This window comes from Chrysemys picta, chromosome 1 (genome assembly GCF_011386835.1).
Source record: "Chrysemys picta bellii isolate R12L10 chromosome 1, ASM1138683v2, whole genome shotgun sequence".
NCBI lineage: Eukaryota > Metazoa > Chordata > Testudines > Emydidae > Chrysemys > Chrysemys picta.
This window is the reverse complement of record NC_088791.1, coordinates 35,961,831-35,984,622: the sequence shown is the minus strand read 5'-3', so window position 1 is coordinate 35,984,622 and position 22,792 is coordinate 35,961,831. Positions and strand designations below refer to the sequence as shown.

The window sequence follows — 22,792 nt, the reverse complement described above, 5'->3', positions numbered from 1 at the left end:
CCCGCGGTAAGTACTTTGTAGTTCGAACTAAGGTACTTCGACTTCAGCTACGTTATTCACGTAGCTGAAGTTGCGTATCTTAGTTCGAACTGGGGGGTTAGTGTGGACCAGCCCTTAGAAGACATTTATGCTTAAGAAAAAAAAATCAACCATTTTTACAGTGTTAAATGGTTTAATATATTTCTTTAATTTTATGTGTGTTTGCAATAATTTGAACTACATATTCTTCATAACTCCAAGTTTCATTGTAATTCATGTATTGATGTGTGGGAAAGTCATACTTGTAAATCCTTTATTGTTTAATAGGACTCTGAACTGATTAAAAATTGCATTTCTATAGAATCTGCATTCAGTGTGCCAAATTCACTGCTGTTGTAAGACAATGTAAGTGATCTTATCGCCATATTTATTTATTTTTGAGGTCACGGTTTCTTTACCGAAATATAACATTAATATGAAAGTTTCATACAGCAATATAAAGGTTGTAGAAGAACAGAATTATTCACTGGAATCCACTATTCTCTGTAAAAGGATGATGAGGAAAAAGCACCATTTGAAAGGAAAATTATTGTCATAATTGGAGTAAAGAAATGTTAAAAAGTGAGCTATCATAGACTGAATACCAATAGTTCTTTATCACCCTCTCATTTGAATGTTGTCTTTTCTTTCTTTTATTAAAAATGCAACCCAAAGATATACATTTGCACATAATGGCATATTTTTCCCATTGACTCTGCCATGCAGATGGTCTTGTAAAGGTGATAGCAAAAGAAATTGTTTCTAATGTAGATGCAGATGTTTCTAAAACCTAGATTGCAATGCCAGCTCTGTCATAAACCTCTTGGGTGACCTTGGGCAAGACAAAATTTTCAAAATGGAGTGCCTAATTTTAATAATTTAAAATTTTGGGGCACCTCATGGGCACCTGGAACTTTCACATGAGAGCTGCAGGTACTCAGCAGTCTGAAAACTGGAAAATCTTAGTTTGTAAGGGCTCAATCATGCAAACATGCCCATGAGTCATTTTGCTCATGCGAGTACTCCCACTGAAGTCAGTGGAACTACTCACCTGAGTAAAGTTACTCATGGTCATAAACATTCCCAAGATAAAGTCTTTTGGGGATGTAATTAGATTGTGGTGTGTGGATAAATTTAATAATATTTGTAAAGCTCTCAGATACTATGGCAATAGGGGATAGATAGATAGATAGATATCCCCAGAGTGGGATCAGAAGGAAAATAGCTGCAAGATCCATGTCTCTTCTGAAAACATATCATGAAATAATAAATACACAAGCAAACTGTGAATGCAAAAAGTAACACAGCATAATTCCAGCAGGCTTTTTTTGAGCACCTCTTCAGTTGACTTCAGCGGGAGATTTAGTTGATTACAGACTGAGGGGCACAAGATTTGGCCAATATATAATAAATAAATAAATAGCCTTTTAATTATGGATGATCCTGTCCCAAGGGAACCTCATGAATGCCTTCCCAAAGACAAATTAAAAACAAACCTTACAGTAAACAGGCAACATACTTGATTAATTTCAGGACTAGAAAAAATGTCTGCAAACCCTGCACCTGGTAATGTGAATATCTTCAGTCTTGTCCTGAAAGAGGGCCAACAATCTGTTTTGCTTTCTTGTATAACAAGGGGGAAAGAACTCCACCTTTGGGGCCTTGTCAAAGTATATTCTATTCCTAAGCTTGGCAAAATTCATTTTTTCATATAATTTTGGTAAATAATATCTGTTTATTTTTAAACATTTTTTTCCCATTTGTATCAATTTAAATGTTCAGAGCTGTGGAAAATTATGGAAGGGCTGTCAAACAATGTGCGGGATGGGTCAGACAATAATTACTTAATGACAGTAGACAATGAGATTCAAAAGTTAAAATTTATAACCATTACAACACAAATTGTAGCTTCACCTGTCAACATATACAAAGTTAATAACCTTAAAGCAATCTCTAATGGGTTCTCAAGAAGAACTTTTCTTACTTTGCCTACCTGTAAATTTGATTATTATTGTATATGGAAATATTTTTGTCTTGGTTTATGTAAGTCAAAATAAATATTTCCCATCATTTTCCCAATAAAAATCAAATGTTTCCAAGTCTATCTGTTCCCCATCCTCACCAATAATACATTACACTTGTTTTGTAACTTTCAGTTCATAGAACTTACTTCTCATTTCTGTCCTATCAGCAAGTTTCTCAAGGTTTTGTTTATCTCTCTATCTAAGGTCCACTATCCCATTTCTGTAGTAGCTGTACAACCTGCATATTTCTAAATACGCTAGGCCAGAACCCTAGCTGATGCAAACTGGCATGAGAGCATTGAAACCAGTGCAGCTACTCCAATTTAACAAGGATCCGTCTTTCTCTCCACTTAGTAAGATTTTTGTTTGTTTTTTCTGTGTTGTAGGAAAGCGAAGTCAAAAAAGAACATTTTATAATTTGTTCTGCAGGAGATGAGACTCACGGTCATCCCCATCTGTCGTGTAAGTGAATTCAGCGACTGTGGGCTGGGTGTCAATTAAATGATGTCCGCCATTTTCACAAGTCTCTATCTCATGGTTAACAATCCCACTGATCCTGAAATGGGTCCCAGTTGTGGATACCCAGACTCTTTTGTAGCTGGGATCATTCCATGAGGGGTTATAAACATTAGGATCTAGTCCTTGAATTTGATTTGGTGTTACAGGGAATCTAAGTTTCTGTAATGATCACCAACTATATTTTGAACAAGATGACATTTTTTTAATAGCTGGCTGTTTAATTCTTTGAAACTATCTATCTGATGTAGGCAAGCCTGGAGCTCACAAATGCTTGGGTCACTCTTGGTGGAAGTGGGTGTGATTAAGAACTACAACAATTTAGATTTTCAGATGCAGAAGGACCATGAGGCTGTGACTTATCTTGATGATAGACACCCTGTATTGGAAGTGATGTTACATTCCTGGCAAGATCTTTGAAGGGGTTCCTTCTCCCCTTTTACACCCATCTGATCTCTCCCAGGTTACAGTGTGATAGCTGGAAGATGAGGGTGTTCAGATTTAGAGGTGAGTATTGTTTAAATAATATATTGTCTAAGGCAGGACATCAGCATTCCATGTCAATAATATCAAATCATACAGTTTCATTGTCTTCCATGGGACTTAAGCATGTGTCTCAGTGCTCTGCTGAATTGGGGCAAAGGCATCTACAGTGTTTATTACAAAATATCAAAGGACTAATATCGATCAATGTGGGACTGAACTTCGTATTTTCTCACAGTTTTACACAGTTTTCCTCTCTACTTGCTCATATTCTGTGGTTTTACTCAGGAAACTCCAATTGACTACAATGGGTCAAGACTTTATGATTTGACACATATATCATTTCTTATTTTATATAAATTAATGATACATCTTTCTGCATATACTATATTTAAACACTGACACAGCTGATTTTGCATTTAGAGACTTTTCACTTAACAGATTTTGTCACTGCACCTAGAACTATATCAAATGCACAGTCTACACAGAGGGCCAGATTTTTAAAGGTATTTAAGCACCTAGTTCTCATTGATTTTAGGGGCTAAAGCAGGTGAACACAGAAATTCTGTTCATAATATTGCAAGTGAATTACCAAAGAGATATAGGGTTTCCTTTGCCTGACATCATTGTATAGACCAAGCAAACAGTTTGCAACTCAAGTGAAGCAGATTGTGGAGTTCTGTTTCTTTTCTTTTTTCTTTTCGCCATCGCATACCCATTACATGTTATAGACTCTGTCTCTATAAGATTCTTTTCTCTAGCCTTGATTTACTTCGGAGAGCTGTTATGTTTTGTTCCTTTTTGTGTTAGGATTATGATATGTCCTTTTTCAAATAACCATTTACATATTTCACAAATGTCTGCTGAATAATGGATGGATGTTTTTTCCCCCTGTGCCTGTTCAGGGTTGAAATAATTTCTCCTTGCTTTCTTTATCATCCAATTCCAATGTCTATTGAATTTCAGTAAAGTCATAATAGCCTTGTGGTTCCTTCAAAAGTACAACATGTTCAACACAATTTTTTCTTCTATAAATCTTTCCGCCAGCATTGTGGTTCTGCTATTTGGGTACTGTACATGGAAAATCTTGCCAACAGATTATAAATGGTCAATGGGCAGGAGTAAAATGTTGAATAATAGAGGCCTCACTATAGGGCCTGTAAATAACTTGGTAAAAGGAACAAAAGGATTGATTTCAGTGGGAGTTAGTTGCGTAGGCAGTTTTGAAAATCCCAATAGGTACCTATCTGAATCTTTAGGCACTTAAATAGCTTTAAAAATCTGACCTTAAGGCTCATGTTGCATAGAGCACACAATGTATCCTTCTTTCTTGGCCCAACCAAGCTGACATCAAAGGTTCCCACTCTCCCACCTCAGACAACAAGGGTAACTGATAACAATGGTGCACTCCTAGAGGCTCATGACTCCAATGAGCTTTCAGCATTCCTTAGGGGAGAAGGCATGTAGTGTTTGGACAGCTTGGTGAACCAGTACCATAATCTAACATCCTCAGCTACTGATGCTTCAGTACCAAAAAGCCCCCTCTTTTCTCATTATCACCACTGATTAACACAGTTCACAGACAAACTTTGCCAGGCATAGCATAAAGGCAGAAGACTAGTGTGCTCTGAATGAGAGCAACAGCAACAAAAGGACTTTTTACAAACCTCTAACATAGCCATGAAGGAAGCTAACTTCTTCTAATCCACTGCATCATCATCAAAATCACATCTATTTTAATTGTTCCAAAGAGCAAATTGGCTACTCTCAACCCAAACTATCTTCATAAAAACTCAGATCTAGTAATCTCTGACTGCAAAAGTTGTCATCTCATTCAGTTAACTGAAAAGACAGATCAAATAAAAACCAGCCTTTTAAAGTCCAAAGGAACCAACTTAAAGTAACTGTGATAAGCATCCGAAGAAGTGGGCTGTAGTCCATGAAAGCTTATGCTCTAATAAATTTGTTAGTCTCTAAGGTGCCACAAGTATTCCTGTTCTTTTTGTGATAAGCTTTTTACTTTACTTGCTGAATTGTGGCCTCTTCGCACAAAAAAGAAGGCATGGAAGCTTTGAGGGATGTGCAAACCACCTGCTCTTCTTTGCAGATGAAAGCAAGCCAAGAGCAGCTAGGTCCTCCTCACCATGATAATTAATGTTTGCTTTAGCAAAGGCAATCAACCAGTCTTTTGAAGTAGGCAATAATCACACTCGTTCTCAAGCATAATAAGACACCAATGACCTTGTCAACTACTAACCTATATCCAAACACCTTTCCTATAAAAGTGAGACTGGCAACCAAACTCAATAGCAGCTGTCATCTGACAACATCCTAGACCCTTCAATATCAGCCTTCAGGCTGGTAGATAGCATGAGAATAGTTTTAGTGGCTCCCAATGACTAGTGACAAAGAAACAAACTTCCATGCATATACTGTTGGATCTTTGCTGTATTAATACCATGACTTTGCATTTAGCAGCGTTGTGGAAATCAGGCCTTCTGGAGCTGAAAAAAGTAATGCACAAAAGAGTTTGGGTTTACTATACAATAGGCTGGACTCTTGACCATGTATCTCATCATCATGTCTAGTGCACTACTGTCTGTGTGGTATCTATGCACATGCAAGAATTTTTAAGTATAATAATAAAATAAGTTGACAACATTTATCTCAGAGTGTTAAATGGTCAGGATGAGACAAATGTAGAAAACTTGTTCAGTAAATATTCTCATCTTTCATCACGTCCATCTTCAGTGTATTTTCTTCCAAATGAAACACACTTAATGATTTGATCCTTTCTTCATATGACGGCCATCCCACAACATGGGTTGCCCTCATTGTTTTCCTCTGTGCTTTGACACCCAGATATATCATTCAAATCTAGATGACCAAAACTGTACACAATATTCCAAGAGCAGCCTTCCCAAAGCCTTAATGACAGAAGAGTTGTGCCATTATTCGTCTCTTTACTGAAGTCATACATCAAGGCCCTTCTTGTAAAACGTTTGCCACCATCATTATAGTCTTTCTTTCTTCTGTCTTGTCAAAGTCAAATCTGTGACATGAGAATGTCATGTTTTTGCTAAATATGGTTAAAACAGTCCTTATACATGAAGTGTTAGTAAAAGATTGGTGAAATGATGAACTTTAGTTAATCTTAGTGCATTACAACACTTCATGGCATACCTGTTTTAGGAAACCAAAGCCAAGCTATAAAATACATTATTTCAGTGGCATCAATTCTGCTTTGGGTAAACCAGTTGCTTTGGTGGCTTTGGAGTTGTCTAGACTTGTTAGGATACAGATGGGCTATCTGGATTTAGAACCTTTTAATCTTTTGTGCCATTTTCCTTATTCTGTGTAGAACTCACTAGCTTGAATTTTTGTTCCTTGGAATGTTTACAAACAAGACATTCAGACATATATATGTGATAAAACAATTGTGTTATGGCTTCATATGTAAATTAGATTTAAATGAACAGACTAATGTACGTAAAATCAAGATATAGGATTTTCCCCCTGTGAAATGGGAAGGGGAATTACATTAAAATTCCAAATCCTGAAAATATGAAACAAGTAAACTTGATTGTCTAGGAAAGATTATGCACAGGTCCTGAAGGAATGGAAAAAACTGTGAGGAGCCTGGACCTCTGTCTTGCCTGAGTTTCCAGTATTAAAATAATAATAAATAATAATAATGATATACTAATAGAGTCATATTTAGCTAGATCTTCAGACAAAACTCCACTCAGCTGCAAAGTCCAAGTACACAATTTGGCCCATAGAATTTACCTAACTGTTCTATCATTGTAAACTACTGTACAAAGTCCTTTATAAAAAATTCAATGCCTACTCAATATTAGACCTCGAGATGACAAAAACCAAGGATGATTGAAACTATTTTCTATCTAAAATATAAAATATCTGACCCAAGAACATATATGTCTTATGTAAGATTAAGAGAAAATATTTAACCGCCTGTAATTTTGCACCTGTAGTGTTATACTGTGACAGGGTGAACTGTCCCATGGGTCCGTGTGGGGGCAGGAGGAAGAAAAAGAAATTAAAAAGTAGGTAACTCTCTCCAATTAGCCAAGCTGCACAGTGGATTCTTGGAGTCAGAGGGATCTAGGGCCTATATATGCTAAACCCCATTACAGAAACGAGGAGACTTTTAGTCCTAGGGAAATTAGTTATGGATGGAAAGTTGCATGTCCAAATGTAGATTTAGATTGACTTTATAAATTTAAGAGTGAAAAAGAGACAGTGGGTATTAAAAATAAAGTGTATTAGTATATAGATGAAAAATAGAGTCGGTTTTGTCAAATATATACAGATCGGTCCAAAAAAGAAAAAAATCAGGAAGAGTAAAGACAGCATCTTGTATACCAACATTGGGAATTGGTATATCTAAAAGAACATCCAGTTATGTAGCTATCATGAGCGCTGAACTAGTAGCAATAGTGCTAGCATTAAATTGGATCTGGGATGTAAACCCAGCAGCGACTCTCATTTTTTTGGATTCAATCTCAGACTTTATGGCGATAAAAATGGGTGTCTCCGTATGTAGAAGCGATCTAATCAATGAAATTATATTTCTAACAATATAGTACAGATGGGAATACATGTCGCATTTGTTTTGATCGTAGTGCATATTGGAAAAACCTGGAATTAAATGGTGGACAAAGCAGATAAAAACAGCTATAAGAAATGGAAGGACTGAAATACTTCTGAGTAAACAGGAATTCAAAAGCCTTGTACAGAAAAATTTAAATGAGGAGTGGCAAAAAAAATTGAATTTATGAAAAAAAGAGGAAGAAGAATTTTTGAATTGTGCTTTAGATAAAGATGACTACATACTTCAGGGCCTGGATAGGACTAATAAAGTGCTTTTGTTTAGAGGACTATTGACCATTGTGTCTTAAACAAAAATCTTTTTTGAATAAGGAGACACAAGAGATGGACTATGCACACTCGGTAAGGTGGAAGAAACAATTCATCACCTTTTATGGGTGTGTAAATGCTTTGATAAAGAAAGGGGAGTTCGATCATCTGAGGAATTCAAATGTCTTAAGGTAACAAAAAGTACATGATGTTATTTAGTAAAAATATCAGGGAAACAGGGCATTATTTAAAAGGTGCTGTTATTTTTCCTGAAAGACAGAGGGGAAAGTGTGAGAATATAAACTGCTAAGTGCTGAGGAAATATAGTTGTTGGTGGCTATAGACTTTTCAGTCAAGCCTGCTTCACCATAAAAAAGAGAAAAAAGAAAGAATAGAAAGGGGGAGGAGCAGAGGCAGCATCCCAGAAGACTGGGGTGGTGACAGAGTGCCAAGGGAGAAAATAGGTCCAGAAAAGAGCAAGAGGAGAGGGAAAAAAGTACTGAGTTTTGGGCACTAAGTGGGACCTGCCTTCATAGGAAAATTTGGAATTGTGTGAGAGATAAGGGAACTTATGGGGAAATGAGACAAACAACTTTGGTGTATCAATTCTGATATATGTCTTTATAAATACTCCTACATTCTCTTTGGCTTCCTTCCCTTCCTGCCTCCACCTCCCCCTTGGTGGTCAGGTCACCCTGTCCCACCAGGCAATAACTCTGATCTACAATTTTTGAGAAGTAGTCTGCTTCAGAGATAAAATGTGCTATTTATTATGTATTTTGATGTGCTGAATTCAAATATGACAATTAAAACAACTGATTGGCTACTGTTTCTAAGATATTTAAGTTTTTACATGTTATGTCTATGTATATTGTGTAGATAGTAGAGTTTTAATCATAAATTGTAAACCTAGGTCTTTTCATGTGTTTATGGTTGCTTTACATGATAATATTTCACCTGTCCTGTTTATGTAACACTTTAAAAATCAGCAAAAGGGTTATATAAATAAAATTTATTATGAAACAAAAGGCAAAAAACTATTATGTACATAGTTTAGTCCTATTCAGTGTCTACTCGGCGCTTCTTGGCTTGTCTCTTGTATTCATTAAATGGAGCATCTCTTGTCACTCTCCAGCAATAGTCTGCAAGCATTGATGGGCTCCATTTGCCCTCAGAGCATTTCTCCATTATTGCAATGTCCTGGTGAAATCGCTTGCTGTGCTCATCGCTCACTGCTTCGCAGTTCGGTGGAAAAAAATCTAGATGAGAGTGCAAAAAATGTATCTTTAGTGACATGTTGCAACCAAGGCTTTTGTATGCCTTGAGGAGGTTTTCCACCAACAACCTGTAGTTGTCTGCCTTGTTGTTTCCGAGAAAATTTATTGCCACTAACTGGAAGGCTTTCCATGCCGTCTTTTCCTTGCCACGCAGCGCATGGTCAAATGCATCATCTTGAAGAAGTTCACGAATCTCAGGACCAACAAAGACACCTTCCTTTATCTTAGCTTCACTTAACCTTGGAAATTTTCCACGGAGATACTTGAAAGTTGCTTGTGTTTTGTCAATGGCCTTGACAAAGTTCTTCATCAGACCCAGCTGTACTCAGATGTGTAAGGGTGGTAACAAAATCTTCTTTGATTCAACAAGTGGTGGATGCTGAACACTTTTTCTCCCAGGCTCCAATGACTGTCGGAGTGGCCAATCTTTCTTGATGTAGTGGGAATCTCTTGCACGACTATCCCATTCACAGAGAAAACAGCAGTACTTTGTGCATCCAGTCTGCAGACCAAGCAAGAGAGCAACTACCTTCAAATCACCACAAAGCTGCCACTGATGTTGGTCATAGTTTATGCACCTCAAAAGTTGTTTCCTGTTGTCATAGGTTTCCTTCATATGGACTGCATGACCAACTGGAATTGATGGCAAAAGATTGCTATTATGCAGTAAAACAGCTTTAAGACTCGTCTTCGATGAATCAATGAACAGTCTCCACTCATCTGGATCGTGAACAATGTTGAGGGCTGCCATTACACCATCGATGTTGTTGCAGGCTACAAGATCACCTTCCATGAAGAAGAATGGGACAAGATCCTTTTGACGGTCACGGAACATGGAAACCCTAACATCACCTGCCAGGAGATTCCACTGCTGTAGTCTGGAGCCCAACAGCTCTGCCTTACTCTTGGGTAGTTCCAAATCCCTGACATGGTCATTCAGTTCACCTTGTGTTATCAGGTGTGGTTCAGAGGAGGAGGATGGGAGAAAATGTGGATCCTGTGACATTGATGGTTCAGGACCAGAAGTTTCATCCTCTTCCTCTTCCTTGTCTGACTCAAATGAGAATGATTCTGGTGCATCAGGAAAAGACGGTTACTCACCGTTGTAACTGTTGTTCTTCGAGATGTGTTGCTCATATCCATTCCATTAGGTGTGTGCGCGCCGCGTGCACGATCGTCGGAAGATTTTTACCCTAGCAACACCGGCGGGTCGGCTGTGGAGCCCCCTAGAGTGGCGCCTTCATGGCGCTGAATATATACCCCAGCCGACCCGGCGCCCCCTCAGTTCCTTCTTGCCGGCTACTCCGACAGTGGGGACGGAGGGCGGGTTTGGAATGGATATGAGCAACACATCTCGAAGAACAACAGTTACAACGGTGAGTAACCGTCTTTTCTTCTTCGAGTGCTTGCTCATATCCATTCCATTAGGTGACTCCCAAGCCCGACTTAGGTGGTGGGGTCGGAGTGAGACATTGCTGTGTGCAAAACCGCTGAACCAAAGGCAGCATCGTCCCTGGACTGCTGCACTAGTGCATAGTGTTCTGTGAACGTGTGGACTGACGACCAAACCGCAGCTCTACAAATGTCCTGGATCGGAACTTGCGCCAGGAAAGCCGCCGAGGAAGCGTGGGCCCTCGTGGAGTGAGCGGTGAGGTGGGGTGCTGAGACACCTGCCAGGTCGTAGCAAGTCCGGATGCAAGACGTAATCCAGGAGGATAGGCGTTGTGATGAGACCGGTGAGCCTTTCATTCGGTCGGCCACTGCAACGAAGAGTTGCGTCGTCTTTCTAAAGGGCCTTGTGCGGTCAATATAGAAGGCCAGGGCCCTGCGTACGTCCAGAGAATGCAAACGTTGATCCTGGCGAGAAGCATGTGTTTTAGGGTGAAAGACCGGGAGAAATATATCCTGGTTGATATGAAATGGAGAAACCACCTTAGGGAGAAAGGCAGGATGTGGACGAAGCTGCACTTTATCCTTATGGAAAACTGTGTAAGGGGGCTCGGATGTAAGCGCCCTGAGTTCAGAAACGCGCCTTGCTGAGGTGATGGCTACGAGGAAGGCTGTCTTCCAGGATAGGTACAGAAGTGAACAGGTGGCCAGTGGCTCGAATGGAGGACCTGTAAGCTTGGAGAGAACCAGGTTGAGGTCCCACGTCGGAACGGGCTGACGTTGTTGTGGGTACATCCGGTCTAAGCCCTTGAGGAATCTAACGACCATCGGGTTAGAGAATACCGAGGACGCGAGTTCCCCTGGATGGAAGGCCGATATAGCGGCCAGGTGAACTCTAATTGAAGATATCGCCAACCCCTGCTGTTTTAGGGAGAGGAGATATTCCAAAATAAGAGGAATAGGTGCGTGCAATGGGGACGTGGCTCGTTGTTCGCACCAACAGGAGAACCGCTTCCACTTGGCCAAGTATGTGGTCCGTGTTGAGGGCTTCCTACTGCTCAGCAGAATCTGTTGGACAGAGTGTGAACACTGTTGCTCTGCCTGGGTGAACCATGGAGCAGCCACGCCGTGAGGTGGAGTGATTGCAGGTCGGGGTGACGCAGCCGGCCGTGGTTCTGCGTGATGAGATCCGGATACAACGGAAGCGGGATCGGTGTCTGAACCGAGAGTTCCAACAGCGTGGTGTACCAATGTTGTCTCGGCCACGCTGGAGCGACCAGAATTACCTGTGCCTGGTCTCTGCGCAATTTGAGCAGTACCTTGTGGACCAGAGGAAACGGAGGGAAGGCATAAAACAGGTGGTCCTTCCAGGGAAGGAGAAACGCGTCCGAGAGGGAGCCCGGGGCTCGACCTTGCAGGGAGCAGAACACGTGGCACTTCCTGTTGTCTCGAGATGCAAACAGGTCTATCTGGGGAAACCCCCACTTCTGGAAGACGGAATGTATGATGTCCGGACGGATAGACCACTCGTGCGTTTGAAAGGACCTGCTGAGTCGGTCCGCTAAAGTGTTCTGGACTCCAGGGAGGAACGATGCCGTGAGATGGATTGAGTGGGCGATGCAGAAGTCCCACAGGCGAATGGCCTCTTGGCATAGAATTGACGAACGTGCTCCTCCTTGCTTGTTGATGTAAAACATGGCCGTGGTGTTGTCGGTGAGAACTAACACACAGCGGCCTCGTAGGAGATTGAGAAATGCCTGGCACGCCAGGCGCACCGCCATCAGTTCCCGAACATTGATGTGTAGGGCTAGCTGAGGTGCAGTCCACAGGCCCTGGGTATGGTGCTCGTTGAGATGGGCGCCCCAACCCAGAGATGAAGCGTCTGTGACCAGGTGCAGAGAGGGTTGTGGGGCGTGAAACGGCATCCCCTCGCAAACTACACTGTGATCTAGCCACCATGTGAGGGAGGTCAGGACCGAGTTCGGGATTGTGACCACCATATTCAGGCTGTCCCGATGTGGGCGGTATATTGATGACACCCAGGTCTGGAGTGGGCGAAGCCGAAGTCTGGCATGCCTGGTTACGTACGTGCAGGAAGCCATGTGACCCAGCAGGGTAAGGCACGACCTCACCGTGGTAGTTGGGAAGGCCTTGAGTCCTTGGATGAGGCTCGTGATGGTGCAAAAGCGATTGTCTGGCAGGATGGCTTGTGCGCGTCTGGAGTCTAGAACCGCACCGATGAATTCTATTCTCTGGGTAGGTTCTAGAGTGGAATTGTCCTTGTTGAGTAGGATACCCAACTTGTTGAATGTGCGCACTATTATGTGGACGTGATCGCGAACTTGTTCCTTGGTGCGACCGCGTACCAGCCAGTCGTCTAGGTACGGGAACACCTGTATCCCTTGCCGACGAAGGTACGCTGCCACGACAGCCATACATTTCGTGAACACCCGTGGGGCCGAGGATAGGCCGAAGGGAAGGACTGCAAATTGGTAGTGCACCCTGTTTACCACGAATCGGAGGAAGCGTCTGTGAGGCGGGTAAATAGCAATGTGAAAGTATGCGTCTTTCATGTCGAGGGCGGCAAACCAGTCTCCAGGATCGAGGGAAGGGATAATGGCCCCCAGAGAGACCATGCGGAACTTCAACTTTACTACGAATTTGTTGAGTCCGCGCAAGTCCAAGATGGGTCGCAGACCTCCTTTGGACTTGGGGATGAGGAAGTAACGGGAATAGAATCCCCTGCCCCTTAAATCCACCGGAACCTCCTCTATGGCCCCCATGGTGAGGAGCGTAGAAACTTCCTGTATAAGAAGTTGCTCGTGAGAAGGGTCCCTGAAGAGGGACGGGGAAGGGGGGGAGGAGGGGGGAAATGAAGAAAACTGGATAGCGTATCCCCTCTCCACCGTGCGGAGGACCCAACGGTCCGAAGTTATAAGGGACCAAGCACGGTGGAAGTGGGAGAGGCGATCCCGAAAGGAGGGGGCTGGATCCTGGGGGATGACTGGGGCGCCGTCCTCGACCGCACCTTCAAAAGTTCTGCCTGGGGCCTGAAGGTGGTCTAGGTGGCCCCTGGTTCTGGCCGGGTTGAGGGCCGGTCCACCTTCTTCTACCACCTCGCCCTCGCCTCCGGGCCGAGTCCTGTCTCTGACGAGGCGGGGGGGGGGGGGTAGAAGCGCTGAGGCTGCGGCCTAAATGGCCTGCGCTGGGGGCCCACAACATGCATCCCCAGGGAGCGCATGATTGTTCTCGAGTCCTTGAGGCTCTGCAGGCGAGAGTCCGTCTTATCTGAGAACAATCCATGACCCTCAAAAGGCAGATCTTGTAGGGTTTGCTGCAGCTCCGGAGGCAAACCCGAAACCTGAAGCCAGGAGATCCTGCGCATAGCGATACCCGAAGCCAGGGTCCTCGCCGCTGAGTCTGCAATGTCCAAGGAGGCCTGCAAGGAGGTCCGAGCCACCTTCTTGCCCTCCTCTACCATGGCTCCAAACTCTTCCCTGGACTCTTGGGGAATCAACTCCTTAAACTTCCCCATAGAGTTCCAGGAGTTGAAATTGTAGCGGCTCAGTAGCGCCTGTTGGTTCGCCGCTCTAAGTTGTAGCCCTCCGGCTGAGTAAACCTTACGGCCAAACAGATCGAGCCGCTTAGCCTCTTTTGATTTAGGCGCTGCAGCCTGCTGGCCGTGGCGCTCTCATGCATTCACTGATTCCACCACCAGTGAACACGGTTGGGGGTGGGTATACAAGTACCCATAGTCCTTAGAGGGGACAAAGTATTTTCTTTCCACCCCTCTCGCTGTGGGTGGAATAGAGGCAGGAGTTTGCCATATCGTATCCGCATTCGACTGTATCGTGCGGATCAGAGGTAACGCCACCCTCGATGGGGCATCTGCTCCAAGGATGTTCACGATCGGGTCGTGCACCTCCACTATCTCCTCCGCCTGCAGGTCCATATTACGGGCCATCCTACGCAGGAGATCCTGGTGAGCCCGAAGATCTATCGGAGGGGGACCCGTACATGAAGTGCCCGCCACTGCCTCGTCCGGAGAGGAGGAAGAGGATGCCTCCGGTGGTACCGGATCCAAGGGGGGGTCCTGATCCCCTTGCTCTTGGGCCGGGGCATCACCTGCACTTGGGTCCCTGGTGTCGGGTGGCGTGGACACCGAAGCCTCCATGCCTCCTGGCGGAGGCCGAGAGATGGTGGATTCTGGGGCCCTTCTGACCGAGTGACCCGAGCGAGAGGTCGATGGTATTGGAGCCCCTTGCTCTTGGTGGTACGCCCACGGGGTCCAAAACGACCAGTGAGATGGTCCATGAGAGTGGTCCTCTGCCATCTCTTGCCAGTGGCCGAAATTTTGTTCCTCGGCGTGCCCTTGAGGGGGGTATGCCGATCTCGACAGGTCCTCCGAGGAACGAGACACCGATCTTGACGGCCATGGCGGTGCCGAGAGAGATGAAACCATCCCGGTGGGCTGCGGTGCCGCACGGTGCCGGTCCGGAGATGATCTATCTCTGCGCGGTGCCGGCGATCGGTGCCGGGACCGCGACCGGTGCCGATGACCTCGTCGGTGCCGGGAGTCGGATCTGGACCTCGACGAGGACCTGGAGTATGCCCGGTGCCGGGAGCGACCCCTCGACGTCGAGCGTCGACCGTAGCGGTGCCGAGAGCTACGTCTCGACGTTGATCGGTGCCGACGATCATATCGGTGCCGAGACGAAGAGCGGTGCCGCGAAGAAGATCTTGGCCGCGAGTACGACCGGTGCCGAGACGGTATTCGGTGCCGGGACTGCGAGCGGCGTGGGGACCTGCTTCGGGACCTGGATCGGTGCCGAGGTTCCAGCCCTTGTGATGGCGGGCGCATCAAGGCAGGTTTCCCCCTCGACTGGACCGTGCGAGTCAACGGTGCAGTCGGTGCCGGTGGTTGAGGCGGTGCCGGCTCCGTGAGAGCTATTAAGTCTCTCGCCGCCGCGAAGGTCTCTGGAGTCGACGGGAGGCACTGTATCACCGCCGGCCTGGGGGGAGACGCTATTTGCACCGGACTCAACGGCCTCGGCGCCGGAGTCGACGGTGCCGGAGGCACCTGTTTTCGTTGCTCCACTGGCGGACGCGGCTCTACCCCCGGCACTGGGGGAGCTGGCGTCTTCGGCACGGATGTCCCCGTCTTATGGGCTTTTTTATGCCCTGGGGATAAGGACCGGCGCCGAGGCACTTGCTGTGTCTGCGGTGCCGACGAGGTCCGGTGCCGGGGAGGCTTGTCTGACGCCACTCGCGTGGTCGTCGCAGCCGGTGCCGCCGGGGCACTGCGCACCGAGGTGCTAGGTGCCGGGGCCTTGCTCGTGGAAGGAGTGTCCGGGCTAAGAGCCGCCTCCATCAGAAGTTGCCTGAGCCGAAAGTCCCGCTCCTTCTTGGTCCTCGGACGGAAGGCCTTACAGATTTTACACTTGTCTGTCTGGTGTGACTCTCCCAGGCACTTCAGACAGGAGTCGTGCGGGTCGCTCGTGGGCATAGGTTTAGCGCAGGAGGCGCACAGCTTGAAGCCGGGAGCGTTGGGCATGAGCCCGGCCCCGCGGCCGGGGGAGAAAGGAGGGAGACGACCCCCTTAATCCCCTGGACTACTTAGAACAACTTTAAACTATTTAACTAATTTACAACAAACTCTAGGACTATAACTATAACTACAACTATGATATAACAAGATAAGCTAGGGAAAGTGGAGAACAGCTAAGCAGCGCTCCACAGTTCCAACGACCGTCAGGGGCGGTAAGAAGGAACTGAGGGGGCGCCGGGTCGGCTGGGGTATATATTCAGCGCCATGAAGGCGCCACTCTAGGGGGCTCCACAGCCGACCCGCCGGTGTTGCTAGGGTAAAAATCTTCCGACGATCGTGCACGCGGCGCGCACACACCTAATGGAATGGATATGAGCAAGCACTCGAAGAAGAACTGGCAGTCCTTCTCCGTGGGGTACTGTGTGTATAGCTGATGGAATGTTTGGATAATGCACAGTCCACTTTTTCTTCTTTGACACACCTTTCCCAACTGGAGGCACCATGCAGAAGTAACAATTGCTGGTATGATCTGTTGGCTCTCTCCAAATCATTGGTACTGCAAAAGCCATAGATTTTCTTTTCCTGTTCAACCACTGGCGAAGATTTGTTGCACAAGTGTTACAACATATGTGTGGGGCCCACCTCTTGTCCTGATCTCCAATTTTGCAGCCAGAATAAAGGTGATAGGCTTTCTTTTGTGATGCAAAAGTCACTTCACCACAAACATAGCAGAAGTTATCTGCACTGTTCACACAAGTACGAGGCATCTCTGCTCACTTTGGCTAAACAGAAATGTGTCCTTTTGCAAAATCAAACACTGACAAATAAGAGAGCACGACACTGTATGATTTCTAAAGCTGATATAGGGCAATTTGTTCAGCAGAGTGATGTAAGCTTCATTATGATTGCATCATCCATGACTTCTAGGAATAACATGATGCAATTCATATCATGTATGACGCAATACCAGCTTCAGATTGCATCATTCATTGTTTTGCCTAAAAAGCAAGTACTGTCCAAACCCAGTCATAGATTTATTCATAGATCCAGTCAAAGATGTATTTTAGTCATTTCTGGTTTAAATTGAGATCCCTTCTCTTTATAACTCACTTATCCTCCGCCATTCCCAAGTCAAGGGTCGTATATACTGACCCAATAGCATATCATGAAAACTAGAGCCAATCAATGTTAAGCATCATTTTCGTTCTCAGTGACCCAGAATTAGTAATGTTTGACTACATTTATTTCAGAAGCATTTTGGCTGTAGAGCAGTGTAATTTGTGACATATGCCGATTCCAACTTGGGGACAATTGACTTTCTAAATTTAATGGTTTAAATGGTCTAATTTGGGTTGATTTCAGGAAAAAAACTAGCTCATGCACTCCTCTATAGACTCAGATGAGAACACTGAAATGTCTACCTGGCAAGACAAATCCTCTTTAAAAATTATCTAGTTTGTGGAATTGTGATTCCCATGACCATTTCTATGAATGCCATCCTTACAATTTCATCAGAATCAGTACAACCAAACTAAAATGGGAAAATTGAGAGTGTTCTTCTCCAAGAAAACATTCAATACCTAGTGCAATGTGTGTACTCATTTTATTTTATTATGTTATTGCTTTAAATAATCATTCTGTGTTCCCTGTGGATTTGGGAATGTATTAGAAAGATGCTGGCATCTTTTGCATTTTCAACAGTACAAAAGGGAGGTTTCTGGTGTTGCCTGATCCTTTTTAATGATTAATAATACTTATATTGATTGTCAACTCATCCTGATCTATGAGCTGAGGTTAATGGGGTTCTTGTCTCAGAATCAGGCTACACAGAATTAAAAGCAACAAGTTCAATATAATGTAGGGAACCTCAAGGTGTGTGGCAAGAGCACTCACACTGAGGGCAAAGCAAAGCGTTAGTGGTTTTCATTAGGATCAATAATAAAGGCTGAAAAGCTTCAAGCAACATAAACAAATAGGAATAATACAGTCTTGGGGATACCTGTGGTATCATTTTTTGAATATGCTCTGAGACTTGATATTTACACCCTTCCTCTGAGGACCTGGTGGTGAGAGACAAAGGAACAGCCTTGCTTCTGGCATGCTGCATGTGTCTGCGGTTCCTCAATGCCCAAGATGGATGGTAGATAACAATAGAGCTGAAGGGTCAAACCTCCAGATGGTGGTTTGCCCTATGATAGGGCCTGAGCACTACCATGAATATTCATTCTAATCCCCAGCCTTCCGTGTCTAAATCTAAGTATTTTATAATAATATTGGGGTGTACTTTTCCTATAGGTTAACATTTTAATACATATTAAGGCTGTTTAACTCATTATTATATATTTCACCTAATGCTCAAGCAAGTTTGTGGTTCGACATCTGCCAACTATTCTGTCGTAAAATATCCAAGCCCAGTATCACTTCAGTGTTGCTGTGGTTGCCTGATTTTGTTAGATTCCAACTCCTGCTATTGAGCAAGATATCCCTAGCTCCCCAAAATCAAAGGGTAACTGTCAGACCATTTATCAGTGCCAAGGGTCACAGGCCTACTATGCTTGACTATACTTATGTTAACTCGTTTAAGCTAATGTCTTACAGGATACAGGCCAATATGTTCCTTGCATTATTGCTGAATATAATAAAAGGCTTAGCTAGCTCTTTGAGCTACATATCTAAAACATTTATATTTATTTGTCTTTCCCACTGGAAGAGTGGGGAATTTGGCAGAGGGATAGAACTACCTTTACAAGAGACAGATGTGGGATGCTGAGTTGGGACACCTCTTCATGTCCCATCATGTGATGCTACTTTTCCACGTAGTGGTGGTCCAGGTGGGAACCCCAGAAACATCTCCTCATGCTGCACTTTTGTGGGCTGGAGGAGGGGGATCTATGGGACAACTGAGCTTTCCAAAAGCCAAAAGGGGTGCTCTCTTGCTGCTTTCAGCAGAACGCACACTTTCCCCCTCTTCACTTTAATTCCTGCCGTGGCCCTTTACTGGGTGAACTAACTCAGATTTGCTTACATCTATGAGTTCTCTGAACTGGCTGAAATAAAGGGCTGTTCCTTTAGCAGAGGGAATAGGGATCTGTGCATTTTGAACCATAGATTCTCATTTTAGTGCCACATGTATATGATTGACAGATAACAGTGATACCTATATGGACTAAGAACATTAATTGTTTCGTCTTCCTGTCCCTCTTCTCCAATCAGTCATGCTTGGCCCTCTTCCAGTGAAATGTTCATCTCATTTAGAAGGACATTCCCTTGAGGTTAGAAGTTAAAATCAGAGGCCATGTTGGAGTTATCAAGTCAGACAAAACTAGATCAGAAAAGATGGAAAGAAGAAATTCAGATACATTCATCCTTGCATCCATTTTACTTTAATACATTATAGCTTTGAAAGTTTTAAATCTTCATTCTGTATTCCTTGGGGATTTGGGAATGCATAAGAAAGATGCAGTAGGGTAATTTAAAAATTGCCTTGAATTATTATAGAATGCATTTCTTTAAAAGCATGATGAAAAGTTAAAGCTATATCTCAATCCTTTTCACACCACCTTCCAAATATGATGAACAGCTCACAATATCATTTTGGGTAACTGTTATGTATCCATGCACTGTCAATTGCATACATGGAAAAGGTTTTCATCTATGTTTGCCATTTTTAATTTTTGATCACTTACATTCATGAGGTAAAAAATGTTTGTTTACAATGTGATTTTTAAGAGGAGTGTCCTCTTAACTTCTTTCCATAGTTCTCCCTCTGGCTAGGATCAAACTAAATATCAAAATAGTCCAATACTTTTCTTTAGATATTTAAACATCTTCAGGTATATGAAAGTATGAAGCTGTTGAAAAATAAGGCATTATTCAGAATAAGATCACTTACTCCTGCTCTTATTCTGTAACTTATAGGAATAGTGTAGTATTCCTTTAAATTGTTTGAACCCTTTAATGGCCCTCATTATATTCTGTTAGAAGCAGGAAACCAATCATAGCAATAGCATATATGTAGCTACCTGGAATGTTTGGTGTATTGACTAAATATATTTATTTGGTTCTCCATTGTGTCCATGTGGTTTCTCCATATTGTTATTCTGCAAGGTGTTAATGGCTGCCATCAAGTGTGTCTTTGATCTACAGGCAATCACAGATCTTGTTAAAGCTGATGGGCATGCTAGCCACCATCTAAAAGCATTAAGGTGACCAGATGTCCCAATTTTATAGGGACAGTCCTGATTTTTGGGTCTTTTTCTTATACAGGCTCCTATTACCCCCCATTCCCCGTCCCGATTTTTCACACTTGTTGTCTAGTCAGCCTAAAAAGCATGGACCAGTATGTCAAGGCCTGAGTAGAAGCTAAACTAGTGGTGTGAAGGGTTTCCTTGGGTCTGATTGCAAAGGGGTTGGAGCTACTTCTGTGGGTCAGAGATAGAAAGCAGGTAGGAAGCCAAGAGAATACAACCAGGAAACAGCCAACCGAAAGCCAGAGAAGCAGCGGTGAGCATGGTCCTGAGGGAGCAGAGAATAGGCGACTCATGGGAGGGACACAAAGGGAGTGCCAGCTAAAGGAGAGGACACGTGACCTCCTCCCCGCCCCCAGCCTGGGGACTCTGCACTCTCCCCATCCCACATTACCTGGGGAGGGGGACTCTGTCCTCCCACTGCGCTGGATCCTTCTGGTATATTCGGCTGCTCTTCCTGGCAGACAAGTCCCAGAGCCACTCCTGGATGACGCCCGGTGCAGCACAGCACCTGCCTGGGAGAGTGCCTGGCTGCGGCGGCAGCGGGATGCCTCCCACCTGGGCTTGGCTTCCGGGATAGCAGCTGAATGAGTTGGAGCTCCCCTGCCCTCCTTGGCATGCTTAGAGTTGGCTCCTGTCCCCAGAAGCACCGCTCCCTGGCCAGGCTCAGCTTCTGGGGACAAGAGCCGATTCTGAGCATGCCAGACAGGACGGGGGGAGAGGGGGGAGAGGAGGGCTCCTGCTCGCTCTGCCGCTGTCCCCAGAAGCTGAGCCAGGGTGGGGGGCAGCCTGCTGCTTCGACAGCCAGGTACTCCCCCAGTCAAAGTCAGCTGCTGTGCTGCTGCTGGCAGCATCCCAGGCAGCGCGGTGGAAGAAGGAGAGGATCTGGCCCCGCCCCTTCCTCTCCCCACCTGGACTGGCTGCTGTGGGCACTTGACCCTGCTGGAGGGTCACTTGATCCTTTGTGTCTCTCCCATGAGTAGCTGGAAAGGCAGGGAAGGAAACGGTGAGCAAGGAAACTGTCTGCTACTGTTTGTTTCTACTGTGTTCAGGGAAACAGGACTTCGTAAAGAATTTTTGTAAATAAATACGGTTGCAGCAAAGAAATACGTCACTTGTATAATCAATTTCTACTCCTAACAGAAACAACCCAGCAAGGCCCTGAATATTGACTAGCTGCTAAAGCCAAGGGGCATTAATATTGTTTCTGTGTAAAGATCAAAAGACCCAACTCATTTATTGGGAAATATTATTATTTCCTTTGCTTATGTTTAAGATTAGCTTGAACCCCAACTGTAAGATAAGCTATGGTCAAACATTATTGGGCTCATTACAAGAGTAACTAAATGAAATTTTATGGCCTGTGTTAAACAGAAGGTCAAACTAGATGATTTAATGATTCCCTCTGGCCTTAAAATCTATTAATCTATCACTACATTAAAGGGGCAGAGTATAAAGGAGGATTAGGAAAAAGAACTGAGCACAAACACAGCACTTCTTAAGTTTCCACCCTAAGAATCTGAATTAGTCTCCTAGCATCTGAGATTGTTTGAATTTTAAAAAGTTGTCTTGAACTTGAGCTTTTGGCTGCCTCATTTTAGACAGCTAGGTCAGAGATTCTGAGCACTTACAGCTCCAACCTGAACTCACTGAGAAGCAGCACAGAAAACTCAGAGGCCACTTTGGTAAATGTGGCCCTTAATCTCACTTTCATATACATCAACGCTTCCAAGTGACTGAGGAAGGAATAAAAGGGAAGCCTACAGATTGGCAAGTACAGTGGTACTAGACGGGTAGCTGATCTGATTTTTACTGAGAAGCCCATGCTGTTTATAAAATTTTGAAAGAGAAACTAAAAATGTAATTATAGACAATAAATAACCAAATTATGACTTCAGAATACATTATATTTCTCATAGAGCATAATTATAGTCATGCTGTTTGTTCACCTAAGTTCAAGGTTGTAGCAGCACTTATATTATAAACCACATTTTAAAGAGTTTATATCTTGGCAGTAAGAAATCTGCTCTGGGTTGAAAATTGAGACACCCAAGAGCATGTTATTTTACATACTTTCTCCATTCTTAAGCCACAGGAATATGCAACTAAAAAGAGAACAGAAGTTTAATGGGGATGGAGATATTTTGGCAGTAAATGTAAAACCAGTTTACTCCTGATCCTTTGCTCATCTTCAAATGATACAAGTGTAACCCTTCTGCCCATCTAAGTTGGCAGCAACAAGGGCCGGGTTCTGTATCTAGGGGTTCCGTTTCAATAACGCAATGCAAAACCGGCTCAAGCCCCCACCCAGTGACCTGGGACAATTACATACCACCCCCTGGGCGCCTCTAAGAGGCAATACTTCCCCTCTCGCAAGCACAGAGTCTGAGTGTAACAGAAAATATTTAA

The 22,792-nt window shown here is 44.2% G+C and overlaps 1 long non-coding RNA gene across 1 annotated transcript; it reads right to left on the bottom strand.

The window, feature by feature from the left end:
- Positions 1-655: 655 nt before the first annotated feature.
- Positions 656-22,583, bottom strand: LOC135973155 (uncharacterized). Its single transcript, XR_010589857.1, has 2 exons — positions 19,294-22,583; positions 656-6,093 (listed from the first exon to the last, which is right to left on the bottom strand). It is a non-coding gene; the product is annotated as an uncharacterized LOC135973155 (long non-coding RNA).
- Positions 22,584-22,792: the final 209 nt, after the last annotated feature.